Source organism: Myxine glutinosa, chromosome 6, assembly GCF_964187855.1.
Source record: "Myxine glutinosa chromosome 6, kmMyxGlut1.1, whole genome shotgun sequence".
Classification (NCBI taxonomy): Eukaryota; Metazoa; Chordata; class Myxini; order Myxiniformes; family Myxinidae; genus Myxine; species Myxine glutinosa.
In genome coordinates, this window is record NC_136266.1 from 28,829,327 (window position 1) to 28,845,237 (window position 15,911).

At 44.3% G+C, this 15,911-nt stretch overlaps 1 long non-coding RNA gene across 1 annotated transcript in view; it reads left to right on the forward strand.

Moving 5' to 3' along the window:
- Positions 1-14,559, forward strand: part of LOC144892497 (uncharacterized) — a 78,898-nt gene extending 64,339 nt beyond the window's left edge. The window contains exon 3 of the long non-coding RNA XR_013623703.1: positions 12,236-14,559. This is a non-coding gene — a long non-coding RNA (uncharacterized LOC144892497). The remainder of the gene's footprint in view (positions 1-12,235) is intronic.
- The last annotated feature ends 1,352 nt before the right edge of the window (positions 14,560-15,911 follow it).

The following is a 15,911-nucleotide window of genomic DNA, read 5'->3' on the forward strand; positions in this document are numbered from 1 at the left end:
CTCCAAACTCATGTTGGGTTATACATGTGGTACACACACGAGTAGTGAGGTGTAACATCTGAGGGATTAATTTCTCATGTGTTTTAACCCTTAGTATGTAAGTGATGGCAATCATTGTCAAAAGGACCAATTGTGAAATCACCATGGAATCGATTCATTTTCAGTTGAGATACTGCCCAAATGGTAGTCTGGTGTTGGCTTAGCGGTTAGGGTGCCGGCTTGGGATCCAAAGATCCTGGGTTCGAATCCCGGCCGATCGCTGAATTAACACCAGCCGGGTTGACTCAGCCTGTCTTCCTTCCCAGGTCGGCAAATTGAGTACCAGTTCACTGGTAATTCCCTGTGTGTTGCAAGAGGTGACTAACAGGGTTGGCGGCAGGAAGGGTATCCGGCCATAAAACATTGCTTCAAAAAGGGGACCAAGGTGCCCGAAGAAGGACAACCCCTGCTCTGTGGGGAAAAATGGCTTCTAAAGGTGGTTATACTCCCCAAAAGGTAACAACATAAACCCGCACAATCAATAACACAAATCCACGAGCATTGCTAGCGTAGGTTGCAGGTAAAATGGGAAAGGATTAAATCATTTCAGAGATGCATCATCTTCTGAAGATTGGTATCGACCTTTAGTGATCACTCTGCCACCTTCTCCAGTTCTCACGATCAAGACACTCCGTGCCAGTGCGTGCCAGTAAGATTATTAGCCCCCGTTGGACTTGGTCCGAAACGGGAGCTCATGGATTTGGTCTCGTCCCGGACGAGTCGTCCGTCCGTCCGTCCATGCGTCCGCAACAATATCTCGGAGATGTATGGATCGACTTTGTTCATACTTAGCACATCAATTTTCATGCGATTGACTTGAAATTTGAGCATGATTTGCATATTGGGTCACTGAATCATATTGCTTTTGAGGTCAAAAGGTCAAGGTCAAGATTTTTCTTTTTTAGATGTTTTTGTGATGTTTAGCAGACAAAAGAAGGTTTCTGATTACAAAGCGGATGCGGACGGGCTTTGCATTTTCAGATGCTTCCTTGGTTTTATTGCATTTGCATGCAATTGAGATAACAGTATGTCTAGCATGTCTTTGTACCATCTGAGGTGTCATTTTGTATTCTGTTTATATCCTTTTATACATTTTTTCACTGTATTATTTTCATGGTTTCTTGACGTCATCACCTTTTATTAAGATGGCACCATCTTCATTATTGATGAGTCAAGCCTATGTTGAAATATTTTTGTCAAATTTGTGATGGCCTAAACGAAGAGGTATTTAGCAGATATATAATTAATTTCCAGTAATTAATTTCCAGCACTCTGACATACCAAAACAGTAGAACCTGCCTTATATGGCAATCTTGTGGCCAGAATATTCACATGCAAATATACGTTTTACGTTCCTAATCATACCCGCCCCCTTCAGGAATGAGAAGATTTGTTTTCAGAATTGGCAGCATTTCCCACCCTTAATACCCCCTTCCACCGACAGGGGTCCGTGGTTAAACCATGTGCACTATTCCACATGTGTAGGTGGAAATCGCAAGTCATCTCCCCTCACCTGTGGGAGTAGGGGGAGATTTATATAAAGGCCAAGACCTGACGCCGGGGTACCCCAAGCACAAATGCAAAATTTGGTGGAAGTTATCCAAGCAAAAGTTTCCCATCCCTAATGACGGGGAAATCAAGCAAGAGTACCCATCTGGGACGGGAAAAGTTTAAGTTAAGCTATCGATATAAATTATTTCATGGACTTTTAAAAGGTTAATTGTGTTGCACTCTCGGTTTCACTCAGAGCCAAAGCTCTGAGCTACTTATACCAGCAACCATGAAATGGTGGTGCAACATCGAGTAGAAGAGGTTGGTATAGCAGTGGAGCAGCGGAGGTCGAAAAAACTGCTTGTGAAATAACATTTGGCATCAACATTATTCATGCCTTTTCTCCAATCATTCCAAAAGTGAATGTTGAGCTTTGCCTGTGTGCACAACTTTTCAAACGCAGCATGGAAAGCGGCAGCCATAAACGGGAGACAGACAAACGCACGCACAGACAACACAGTTCGCAACATACGATATACGACTTCCCTTCCAAGGAAATTCAACACACTAGGTGACGATTCAGCCCATAAAGCCTGCACAATGCAGATACGGCCTATTAGTGGACTACAAAAGGTAAACATTCTATTGAGCCGAGCGGAGGTATGCGCTCTATTAAGAGCCGTTCTAGTTTATGACTGTCAGTTAAAATCTATCTGTTATAGCCAGTATGCACTGATTACTGTACTTGTAGATGGACATTGGTAAATGTATATAAAGGAATAATTAAAATCAAATGTTACACAATATAAATTTGATGTTACACGAATATGCGAAATTCCACCGATCCTGGAAACAATGTAATGAGCTGATTTTGAATGTGGAGGGCAGTATTGTATTGGAAACTGCTTGATGGAAAGTGCCGGAACATTCTCGCTGTGTCTAAGATGGAAGGTTCCCATACCAACTAGAATGGCATTTGCTAGAAGGTCCAGGATCATTCTGTGGTGACAGATAAGCCCAAGAGGGGCGGTATCGGAAAGGGAATGTGAACCGACCGTCTCCGTTCCTCAATTTAACTCATGAAGTTGGATAATTGAACAAAGTTTCTTTATCTAGAGTTGTTTGTGGATGTGTGGAGCTGACACTGTCTGACAAAGATACAGTATTTTGATAGCTGACCTGAAGCTGGGTTCGGCCTACCCACCATTCAACTCCTAACAATGTGACGATGTAACCATAATTGATTAACTTACAAATTCCAGCCCTAGACTTTCACTACAGGAAGAGAATGGCAAGCCAATCGGTGTATTCCTTGCAAATATGCTGTGGCATCAGCACATACCGTCCACTTGGATAGATGGTATACTGCAATGCAAACAGCAATGCCATGGTAAAACATCTGATATTGTTTATATTGATCAATGCCATGGTAAAACATCTGATATTGTTTATATTGATCATTGCAAGATATCAACAACAATAACACTAACAAACAACCTTGCTGAGTGTACTGTAATAATATTGACATTACATGATTCCTTTGAATAACCATGGAAGAGTATCAGAACCCTGCCATATATTTAGCCATAAAATAAGGCATCCAGATCCATGTCCGCTCTCCCTCTCCAATCAATATTTGGCTGATTCCCACATCTCTTTCTTGTCCCCCGTCTCCCTTCCTGGACCTATAGTTTGCCATATCCCTTCTCTCTAATGTGCCTGCAGCCTCCACCCCACCTCGCCTTTCCCTCCTCATAAATACACCTTCAAACCCTCCAACACCGATACTACTCCATGTAGCACAGCACTCTGCTTTTCAAACTGTCTGAAAATGACATCCAAGCTCTTCTTCTCTGGATGACAAGATTGCTCAGCATTCGCACAGCATGTCGTTTCCGGAAGGCATTCTTTTTCCTATTCTTATATCGAGGCTGGAATCCTCATAAGACAGTTTCCTGAGGCTAATACTGTCTTTTATGTACAGAAAAGACGTTTCTACTTCTCTCTCCATCTATCCAGTCTGACATCACTGAAAACTTGTGAAGTTGTGCAGATGAGCCATTTTCTAAAAGTATTCTTCATGTTATGCGGTGTCATACAATGTATAGGCCAGGTAAAAAGTATGATTTTAAAGCTGAGTTAGTTTTGCTGATGATGACTGAAAGTAAACTAGATGGTATTGTTACGTGGTCCCCTCGGTGAATACCTGGTCTCGGTGACCCCCGGACCGTGAGAGGAACTTCGCCAGAAAGCTGTATTAACTATGCGCTTTCGCCACGCAATCCATATGAATTTCACCCCAGGAGACAACTGACGTTCAAGGATATATTTCAATGGGAATGACCATACAATTGCAATGACACAACCACGGAGATTTTCCCCGAGCAATCAACCATATACAATCATCAACAATTCCCAATTCACAAGCACTTTCCTATGAGTAAGATGGCCATCTTATATACGTGTGTCCCGGTGAGTACTCACGACACCCTTTTGGTCTCGGTCCCGCACAATGTCTCTGGGCCCCTCCTGACCAAGATGATGGTCGCCGTCACCGCACTCGGGCGGTAGAACGAACCCCGGGTGGACGTTTTTCCACCGGGCAGGTATCGTACCAGGCACCGAGGCTGCAGCCCCTTGTGGCCACGCGAAGCGGATACGGGAGAGCAAACCAAACCCCACGCCGCTTGCAAGGCGCGTTAGGCCCCAACGTGCGACCCGCACGCGTCTGTTTGGACGGTGCCTCGAACGAGGCCAGACGCGGGTTCGATGCACGGCCCCACGTCAACTTGACGTCTCCACCGGGCCGGTACACGTTCCGGTAATTCCTCTCGCCAGACAGGCTTCGGAACGCCGCTGTTTCACGCAGCGCAAGGTCGATCCCACCTTTTGTCGGAGCGGGGCGAGAGAGAATCATACTCGTCCTTTTTTCCTCGTGTCTTTTCTTCTTCCGTTTCCGGTCACTTCCGTTTCCGGCCACTCCCTCCGAAGGGCTCCTGACCCTCCAACCACAACAACTACACAACAACTTAATATACTACACACGGATAAGCAAAGACCTGAATGGTAATTCACATACATTCATATAAATATGTAACACTCCCCCCCTTCAAGAAAGAAAGTTTGAACCCAGCGAAAACTTTCTTTGCCGGCCAATTTGGAGAAACAAACCAGATAACTCAACCCCCCCACATTATCAGTTGCCCCCGGGCACAGTTATCACTTAAAAATAAAGCAACCAAAATTTCACCACAACCCCTCCAGATTACTCACTCTGGACTAAGCACCAGCAACGACATTGTCCCTGCCAAATCAAACTCCATCTCATGACCCTCTGACTTTGACCGCCAGTTTCTTGTGAATGAAGGTTAAGGGGTTGATCAAAGATCCAAAGTTAAGCCACTCGATAGCACTTTTTCCGGGAGGCCAAGCCGAGTATTGACTACATGGATGCCTTTAGGAACGTGGAGTTCACGGTTAGTCCGTGCAGGAAAGTTCTCTACATGGGCGCCTTGAGGAACGTGGAGTTCACGGTTAGTCCGTGCATGAAAGTTCACTACATGGACGCCTTTAGGAACGGCGTTCACGGTTAATCCGTGTAGGAATCTTGGCTCGGCGGCTCCGCCGCATTCAGTGCTTCAACTTCTCAGAACTTCCCTAATAATTAGGGTGCGACCACTTGTCCCTGTAGTCCCATGAATAGCGGTCTCCTTCTCGGCCACTACCAAAACTACCGCCCAGTTGTTCTCTCCTGTAGACCTCTCGACGCCTACGAAATGCCTTCCCTACTGTTATGGTCCGACCCTCCAAATCCTTGCCATTCCAATTCTTCTCTGCCTCTCTGGCGTCTTTTGTGCTGGCAAACGTGACAAAGCCGAACCCTCTTGACTGTTGCGTTTCCCAGTCTCTTACCAACCGCACTTCCACCAGCGGCCCATATCTGTTGAAGACAGAGGTCAGAACTTCTTCCTCTGTTTTGAAGTTCAGTCCCCCTACAAATAACTTGGCACTTTTGTCGCCATCCCGAGCTGGTGTGGCGTTATTTTCCCTGCCGGGCTCTTTACCAACCCTCAGGTTACCATAAACTTGACCCCCGGCCAAATCATTCCCGATAACCACAGATACACCCTCTACAGGAAGCGTGGCTTGTAAACCGACGGTGACCGGTCCTGACACCAAATCGGACTCCAAATGGATGACATGAAGGGGAGCACTAACACCGCCCCCGATCCCCTGTAAACGAACACTATCCCCCGTTGCCGTCTCCTCGGACCATGGCAAAATGCCTTCAAGCATTAAAGATTGATGTGCCCCTGTGTCCCTCAATATCCTAACCGGTTTCCGGTTAGCCGAGGCTCCATCCCGTGACACAAACCCCTCTGAAATAAATGGTTGGTAACCCTTTTGATGGCGATTTCTCACAATGGCCATTGCGTTTGGAGTCGTAGTAGTCGGACTCCGCTCTGGGTCTTCGCTTTTCATGCGGTAACAACTGGACATCAAGTGTCCAGGTTTCTTGCAAAAAGCGCAAGTAGGCCCGGAGGAAAAACTCGTGGTCTGCCTCGGGCCCCCCGAACTATAAGTTTGTCTTGGGCCCGCATCCCTCTGATTTCGAACAGGTGGGGTATCATAGTTGTCCCCATAATCATCTCGAGGCCGCCGCCATGTATGGTCGTTCTCCGCACCTGCTGTTCCCCACTTCCCCTGCGGAGATCTAGGCGAGGAGTTAGGTTCGTGGACCCCTATTCGTTGGGTTAAGGCATAATCATCTGCCATGGTGGCTACGTCCCACAACTTTGGTACCTTCTTTTCCTGCAGGTACACTTTGATGTCCTCGTGGACACACTGCTGGAATTCCTCCACCAGGATCAAGTCCCGCAATGTCTCGAAGTCTTTCCCGACTCCTTTTGACTCACACCACCGATCAAACATGTTTTCTTTCACTCTGGCAAACTCCACATGGGTCTCACTCTCCCTCTTCCTGGCATTCCTGAATTTTTGCCTGTAAGCTTCCGGAACCAACTCATAGGCTTTGAGGATGTGCTTCTTCAGTACCTCATAATCTGCACATTGGTCCATTGGTAGCGCCGAATAAATTTCCTGAGCTTTCCCCACCAGCACACTTTGCACGAGTATGGTCCAGGCCTCCTCCGGCCAGTTTAATTGTCGAGCCACTTTCTCAAAGTGTGGAAAAAATTTCGCGACTTCTTTTTCACTGAACGGTGGAACCAGCCTCACATGTCTGCCCACATCCCAGGTTTTCTGGTTAGGTGTCGACCCCGTCAGCAAGGGTGGTGCCTCTCCCCGTTCTCTCATTAACTCCAGCTCCTTGAATTTGATTTCTTGCTGAAGCTCCATGTCACGTTCCTTTAATTCCCTTTCCGCTTTTCTCTCCTCTGCTTCGAGGTCCCTTGCAGCTCTCCTTTCCTCTGCTTTTTTGTCTTCTAACCTTTCCTGGAGTTCTCGTTCCACTCTCCTTTCCTCTGCTTGTTTCTCTTCCCTCCTCTCTTCTGCTTTCCTTTCTTCTTCTGCTCTTTCCTTTTCTGCTTTCCTTTCTTCTTCTGCTCTTTCCTTTTCTGCTTTCCTTTCTTCTTCTTTGATCCGTTCCTGGCTCCGTAATTGCAACTCCAGTTTCCGGAGCTCAACGTCTTCTGGTTCTTCGGGTAGCCACTCCCAGGCTAACTCGTCCCATGTTCCTAATCCCACCATAGATTGTATCACCGTGGCCTGCAACTCTGCCTTCCTCAAATTAGTTCGGACCTCCAAGTTAAAATGTTTGGCCAATTTCAAGAGGTCCGACTTTAGCAACGCTCGGAACTGTGCCTCACTCGGGGTTACCCCAAAGTTCTGTGCCACAAACGCCATGGTGCCTATCGTTAACACCTGTTAACCTTCACCCAAGACTTTACCCCAATTTCTCAAAAAAAAAAATTACCAATTAATAATTAATTAATAATTTTTAATTAATAAAAAATTATTATTTTATTATTTTATACAATTTTAAATCCCGGACGTCGACCCAATTGCGAAACCGCAAATCGTAATTTGGACGAGCCCCCAATTCTGTTACGTGGTCCCCTCGGTGAATACCTGGTCTCGGTGACCCCCGGACCGTGAGAGGAACTTCGCCAGAAAGCTGTATTAACTATGCGCTTTCGCCACGCAATCCATATGAATTTCACCCCAGGAGACAACTGACGTTCAAGGATATATTTCAATGGGAATGACCATACAATTGCAATGACACAACCACGGAGATTTTCCCCGAGCAATCAACCATATACAATCATCAACAATTCCCAATTCACAAGCACTTTCCTATGAGTAAGATGGCCATCTTATATACGTGTGTCCCGGTGAGTACTCACGACACCCTTTTGGTCTCGGTCCCGCACAATGTCTCTGGGCCCCTCCTGACCAAGATGATGGTCGCCGTCACCGCACTCGGGCGGTAGAACGAACCCCGGGTGGACGTTTTTCCACCGGGCAGGTATCGTACCAGGCACCGAGGCTGCAGCCCCTCGTGGCCACGCGAAGCGGATACGGGAGAGCAAACCAAACCCCACGCCGCTTGCAAGGCGCGTTAGGCCCCAACGTGCGACCCGCACGCGTCTGTTTGGACGGTGCCTCGAACGAGGCCAGACGCGGGTTCGATGCACGGCCCCACGTCAACTTGACGTCTCCACCGGGCCGGTACACGTTCCGGTAATTCCTCTCGCCAGACAGGCTTCGGAACGCCGCTGTTTCACGCAGCGCAAGGTCGATCCCACCTTTTGTCGGAGCGGGGCGAGAGAGAATCATACTCGTCCTTTTTTCCTCGTGTCTTTTCTTCTTCCGTTTCCGGTCAATTCCGTTTCCGGCCACTCCCTCCGAAGGGCTCCTGACCCTCCAACCACAACAACTACACAACAACTTAATATACTACACACGGATAAGCAAAGACCTGAATGGTAATTCACATACATTCATATAAATATGTAACAGTATTCATAGAATACTTACCCTGCACAGTCAACTTGTTGCGAGCCAACTCCTCTGTTTTTGAACATTTTTTTTTCTTTGATCCAATATGGCTGCCAGACCACGTGAGCGATGACCTCATAAATTTATATTCTCTAATATAATTGTTGCATAGATCACGCTCAATACATTTCAAACTGATCAGACTAAGCGTTGTCCCTGTCAAATTATGACGTCATAATTATGGCACCAATGACGTCATCGTTAACAACACCTATTCCCCATATGGAGTTCTTTACAATGAGCCATGTTTCAATTTTTTCCATGCAGCGGTTTTGGAGATATAGAGGTGCAACATTTTTCGGTTTTTCCATGATGGCGCCTGTACCACATGACCTATGACGTCATGATTATCATTAAAATATTCTAAAGGAGGAGGCACTCCTTTGGAGAAAATTTCGTGTCTATCAGACCAACAGTTGCTAAGAAAAAAAAAAATTAATGTTTGGATAAGTGTATTTGGATTGGATATTTTGGATTGGATTTGGATTGGATTTGGATGGATGTGTATTTGTCGAATTATGACATCATGACGAAGGCACCGATGACATCATCATTAACATATCTTATTCCCCATTGGGAGTCGTTGATAATGAGACAGGTCTCAATTTTTTTCCATGGAGTGCTTTCAGAGATATAGAGGTGCGAACTTTTCCAAGATGGCGCCTGTACCACGTGACCTATGACGTCATAATAAGCATTAAAATATTCTTAAGGGGGAGGCCCTCCTAAGGTGAAAATTTCATGTCAATCGGACCAATGGTTGCCGAGAAAATGATTTTTTGTTAAATGCAGACACGTACATACGTAACTGAATGCTTAACCCCGCTTTTCGCTATGCGAGCCCATGGTAAAAACAGCAACTTTATCAATGACTACGATGCATGCGTTTTGGCCTGAGGGTCAAGGACAAGCTTTTCCTGACTTTGCCTCAGGGACTACGAGCTTCTGTCTCTGGGCTAAATGTATGTATTCAGCTTTATCACAATGTCTGGATTTTCTAAACCTTATTGTTTTAATTTAAAAAATGAACTACTCAATCGAAAGACTTGTCCAAGAAAGAGCCATAAACTGGTACTTTGGGGACTTTTTGGGAAGCAGGATGGCCTGGGGGTTACGCAAACTCGCCTATGAGCTGTCTAGCCTGGATTTTAATCTGGGCTTAACTATAAACTGTAAACCTGGTGTCTCACAGCCATGGTGAAGCATCAATGTGTGGATTGTGTGCATCCTCCTTCAGATTGACGTTAAAACTGGGCATCGCACCTGCCAGCATTAGTTGGTGGGTGTTAAAAAAAATCTCAGTGTCCTTCACGAAGCGTTGGTGAGCTATCACAGGTACCCTGGCCAAATTCCTTTCCATGTCAGAGGAGCAATTCCCACCCAGGATGGTAAACCCACAAGATAAGAAAATGTTTCAGCACAACCGAGGCTCTGTACAGATCAGGGTACATGATCATTACACACTTCCCCTTATGGGTTCTTACTGATTGTATTTTTTTATTTAAGAAAAGAACTCCTTTCCAAAAACTGATGCTTTGCATTTTGGTCAATTTGCTTCCCTTCCACCATTGCCATATTGTAGATGAGCAGGTGTTGAATAGGGTGGAGTGACTAGGAGTTAAGGGGTGCACACATGAGTGGTACTTGTTTTGACGCCTTCATGGAAACATCTCAGACTTGCAAATGGTTCTGGCATTTAAAGTTTTTACATACGATTACGAATTGAAAGTTTTTATTGTGACGACTTTCCACGTGTGAAAATAATTCGGGGGAAGCAAATTTCAGGGAGATTGGCTCAGAAGTTTGGAAACTTATTAGGAACGAACAACCAGGACTTGTGGATGGAGGGGCAGCACTAGGGTGGTCCACAGATATATGTAATATTTAATACCATTAAAAATCCATGCTCCACAAGGCTGCCCTTGTTCCTATGTTTATAAAGATCATATGAACCAAATATGAGGTCAATTGGAACTTATTTAGAGGTTGCTCAAAAAATAACATTTTAAATTTATCCTGTTTTTTTCAGATGGCAGAAACTCGCAGCTCTTCCACAGTTTGGTTGCTGGGCAAGTCTGAAAAGGAAATAATATGTGGGGGACTACCAACCAAAGGACACACATTGCAGAAAATGGTGTACCATCACATACAAGAACACCATACAGTTCGTGAAAGTGCCAAACTTAGTGTACAAGCTGTGTGCGCATACTGGGAGAAAGCACGAATTCCAGTGCAGAGAGTAGATTCCTGTGAGCGCCAACTTTTGAAGTTGTATGATGCCTACAAACTGGTAAAGAAAAATAGAACCAAGACATTCGAAAACTATAGAGTGAAGGAGCAGATGTTCAAATATGATCTTCAATCCCTCATCGATATCTCACCAAATGATGCGCTTGAGAAAATGACGAATGAAGAAGACAAAGCATTCCTTATCATGCAGCGTGAGGATCCCTCAAGGTCACGTATGGGATCTGTGGACAACACTCTGGCAGTGAAGGAGAACAGAAAGCGTATCAGGCTTGAGAATGAAGATAAAAGAAAGAAGAAACGTGCCGCTGAGACTCTAACAGCAATGCAATCTGTTCCATCAACATCGGCTGTGGTTGATGATGATGATGAGTCTGAGATTGAAAGCTCCGATTCAGGGGACAATGAATTCAAACTCCAAAGTCCATCTTCTGCCAAACAGGCGAAAAAGGCTCCCATCAAGGTGATCACTCCAGCAATAGTGGCAACTCTGGACAGAGTAAATATCTCAGATCGGCGTGCTATGTTTGTGGCCAGTGCTTTTGCACAATCTCTTGGTCATACCATTGAAGACAAGTGCAAGCCAACAATAATAAATAATATGAGTAATTGAAAATAGATAATTATCTATGAATTGATGGATGATGCTAAAAATTCTGTATCTTATTATTCATTAAAATTTGTCAACATTTTGAGCAACCTCTACATGTTGTCCAATTAAGCTCAAATTTTCACCACAAACTACTTTCTTCAATACGAATAGGGGCCGGCTTGTGGAGAAATGAAAATCCAGTCTTCAAATTTTTGGACCACCCTAGGCAGCACCCGTTTTGGAGATCGGCGGATGAAGCCCCCTCAAGCTATGATGTTATCATTACTGTATTTAAATAATCAGAGGTTTTAAGTATCTTAATTAGCTATGAGGTTTTATGCATTTAAATATGCCTACTAAGGCTGGCAGATGGCCTAGAGGTATGCACACACCTACAAGCTTCCTAGGCTCTGGGTTAAATTTGCACTCCCTGAAGGACCACCGACCTTCCACCGACCCTCCACCGACCCTCCACCGACTCGACTGTCTCTTGGGCTGACTGCGGCAATGTTTGTGTGCGAGACATTTGTATCAGCGGTGGGAACTGCCTCTCTCTTGAGGTTGCTCATGCTATTCTGCCATGTTGCCTCAATGTGTCAGCAAGGCCAGATTTAGATCCTTGTAGGCCTTAGGCACTTCTATTTGGTAGGCCCATATCCGTAGAATGAGTGTTCATCTTCATAAGATAATACAGAATGCAACTACGATTATTTCCAGGATCAAGTCTCGCTTTGTGGAACTTATGTTTGCAAAACATACAATTTTAAATTATAATAATAAATAATAATTAATTTCAAAATAATTTACTGATATACAATTGTGTTTGTTTTTTTCTCATTTTAGGCGATCCAACTAACCCAGTCTTCCAATATGTCAGATGGACATAAAAAGCACGAGTCAGGACATGAGAAGAGGAAGAAACGAGACAAGACGGATGAAGCATTGAAGGGGATCATCAATGGATCTATTCTGAGGTTCATAAACAAGGATGTGCAAAGTGAAGAAGAAGAAGAATCACGTTTAGAGGCCATTTCCCCCCGCAGAGCAGGGGTTGGCCTTTTTTTGGGCACCGTGGTCCCCTTTTTTGGAGCAATGTTTTATGGCCGGATGCCCTTCCTGCCGCCAACCCTGTTGGTCGCCTCTTGCCACACAGGGAATTACCAGTGAACTGGTACTCAATTTGCCGACCTAAGAAAGATGACAGGCTAAGTCAAACCCACTGATGTTAATTCAGCGATCGACTGGGATTCAAACCCAGGATCCTAGGATCCCAAGCCAACACCCTAACCGCTAAGCCAACACCAGGTAAAGGATGTGAAAAGTGATACTGCAAAAACTCCAATGGACCCATCACTATTAATGATACAGTTGGATCAGGGTTATGGTGAACTTTGTGAAAATGTTGGTTCTTGAAGCAGTATCTTATTCTCACATAGAGGGGAAATCGATCAACGTCTCAACCGAAGCAGATGACGCGGTAGAAAAAAAAATTCACGGAGACTCCAAAGCTAACATCAGGTGCTGACTTTACTAGTAGGCCTAAGCCTGCCAGTGATCCTGCACTCTGGACAGAAGTCACTGCAAATTTGAGATCCTAATTTTGCTGATATCACCCCATCTTAGAATATTGATGATTCAGACTTTTCAATTTCAGGTAGAAAATTTGGTGAAAAGAAGAGGTAATAAAACTTGAGGCACTTTGTAAATGGAGAGGCTGTCCAGAGGTATTAGATCATTTACTCACCTTCAACTGGTAAAGTGCATTGCTATGTGTACAAACTATGTGGCAGCAGCAAGTGTTTTAATCAATTTCAAACTGGCTTTGATGATTGGAAGCATGCCAAGACCAGGATTACTGCTCATGAATAGTCAAAGGATTACATCAAAGCACTGTACATGATGCTGAAGCACCAGAAATTGGTCAGAATTGATACAGAAATGAAAAAAATGAAAGAAAGATCTTGTAAATACTGGGTTGAAGTTTTGAGGAGAGTCTTTACAATAGTAAAGTTCCTTGCAGAGAGAAGACTGGCATTTCGTGGTGATACTGAGGTGTACCAAAAAAATAAATAATCAAAATCAAAACAAAATTTCGTTGGCCCTTGGAACACAGCCTACTGTGCCTATTGGATAATATGTCGCGTATTTGGATGGACCTCTCATGTTAGTTTCACAATAGAATGCCAAAGGATTAATAACAATAAATACAGAAGCAACTAGAACGGCACTGGGTAGAGCGCATACATCCGCCAGGATGAACAGTTTATGTTTTGTATCCCACCGATAGGCCGGATCTGGATTCGGACCTGAACCAAAATGTAATCGACTTGTTCTCATCACCTAACCAACTCGTCTATAACTTTTTTTTTTTAATATCATGTTATATATCGCTTTTCGTCCGATCGCTCAATGGTGAAGATTCACTTAAAATAAAATAATACTCATCAGAATCCATATTTAGATCTTCACCAAAATTGAATCGATTTGTCCTTGTCAGACACCCAACATGTCCACCAAGTTTCATCCAGATCCGTCCATAACTTTTTGAGATATCCTGCTATGTATCGTTTTTGGCCCGATCTCCCAATGGTGAAGAATCACTTTTAAAAATTCTAGTAGCCGAATCCGGATCTTCACCAAAATCTAATAACTTCGTCGTTGTCACATACGCTACATCTCTGCCAAATTTCGTCCAAATACATCCACAACTTTTTAAGATATCTTCTTCACAAACAAACAGACAGACAGACAAACAAACAAGAAACGTCATTAGTTCTGCAGAATGGTGCAATATACCAGACCAATTGTGCATTTTGGGTGAAAAGTATGAAAATTGGCACAGATGTAGCTTTCGATGTGCTGAATATTTCTGGATATGGGGCCAATTCAGTTTCTTTCCAAGATGGCCACCAAATTCAAAATGGCCGCCACCGAGTCAAAATACTACTTTCTTGTTTATAATATTCAAATGTGCGGATTTCATTTTTTTCATGCTTTTTAACCGTGAAATTGCATAGTTAGTTTCTATACTGATGTTTGCATATTTCAACAATGCAACAATATTCAAAATGGCGCAGAAATCCAAAATGGCCGCCATGTTAGTACCTAAAAGCTTAAGTTGATACCCGTAAAAGCTAATGTATCCTTAATGAAATCACGTTTTCTTCAAATTCTCATTCTTTTATTACTAACACATGTAGGTATGGGCTTTACTACGATTTGTTTTTCATGAGAAACGCATCTATCAATATGGTGGACACACATCACGTTAATGACGCTCACAGTCTCCGTGACACTTGCAGTATGTTGTACATGCCATCCCTGCATTAACACACTTGCACCGGCGCTTGCATCCTCTTTCCACTTTACAACCACACTTAAGAAGTTCTTTGCACGATTTGGATGCTTCAGGCAGGGTTGTCCACAGAGGTTCCCACAGCTGTGAGGCCCCTTTGAACCATCCCCACTCAGTGGGATCTGGTAACTCTGGATCTCGCAGTAATGCCTGCCCCCAGCAATGCCCTGCCTGATATGCTGCCCGCTTTGCGTGTTGACACAGTGCGGCTGAAGTAGGTGGAATGAACTCAATGGATCTCCCCTTTTGAGTAAATAACTCTCTACTGGCATCGTCAACACCGTTACAGCAGCTTGTCCGGTCATACATGACGACAACAAACCGTTTAATTGTTTGCATTTGTTCTTTCAATGTCCCTTCTGAAGGAGGTACTCCACCAAGAGTTTCAAAGGCTTCTACGACATCTGTGAAAACCTTCATTGTGTTCCATGCTGTTTTCTTTCCTCGGTTCAGAAAGAATGACGTCTGATCACAACCGGTGAAGGTATGGAACATTAGCAGAGACAAAGATTTCTCTGGACCCAGGGTATGGGCAATGGTGTGTGCTGGTATGAGTTTGCAATTCTTTCCTGTACCAAACATTACCCATATTTCAATCAGGTTCGTTTGGTTGAACAATGCGATAGCCAAGACAAGAACGTCAGTGTCCACAGTACGCAACATGACTTTCTGGTATCCATTGCCAGCAGCATCTGCTGCATGGGGTAGTAGCCTAGTGTCGGCTTCTTCGTGTGAACATGGAGAAAGGCGACTGATGTCTTCTCTTGGTGAATTCAGCAATATCGATTTGCCAAACGTAGAGATGACCTTCTTTTCAGTTTGGATCGTCACCGATTGTTGCGCTAAGAATGCAAAGGCTTAAGTTTGATAAAAGTTGTAGCCCGTTGAAGATCTCCCCCCGTTGTGCTCATCTCATAATGAGACCCAGAAGTTTGATGATTGCACTTTCTTGGACTCCAGTCAATATTTCATTTGTAGAGCTGTTTGAACAACCCTTGTATATAAATAATGCAACAACTCACCAACACATGAGTAGTCATTGGCTTTCATGTGTTACCCTGACATTTCCAGAGTACCCGAGGAAGTCGAGGAAGTCCAGAGTACCATGCCACCAATAAATTCTTGTTTTCACTGACTTTGAGGAAGCCTTCCCAGTTTCCTGGG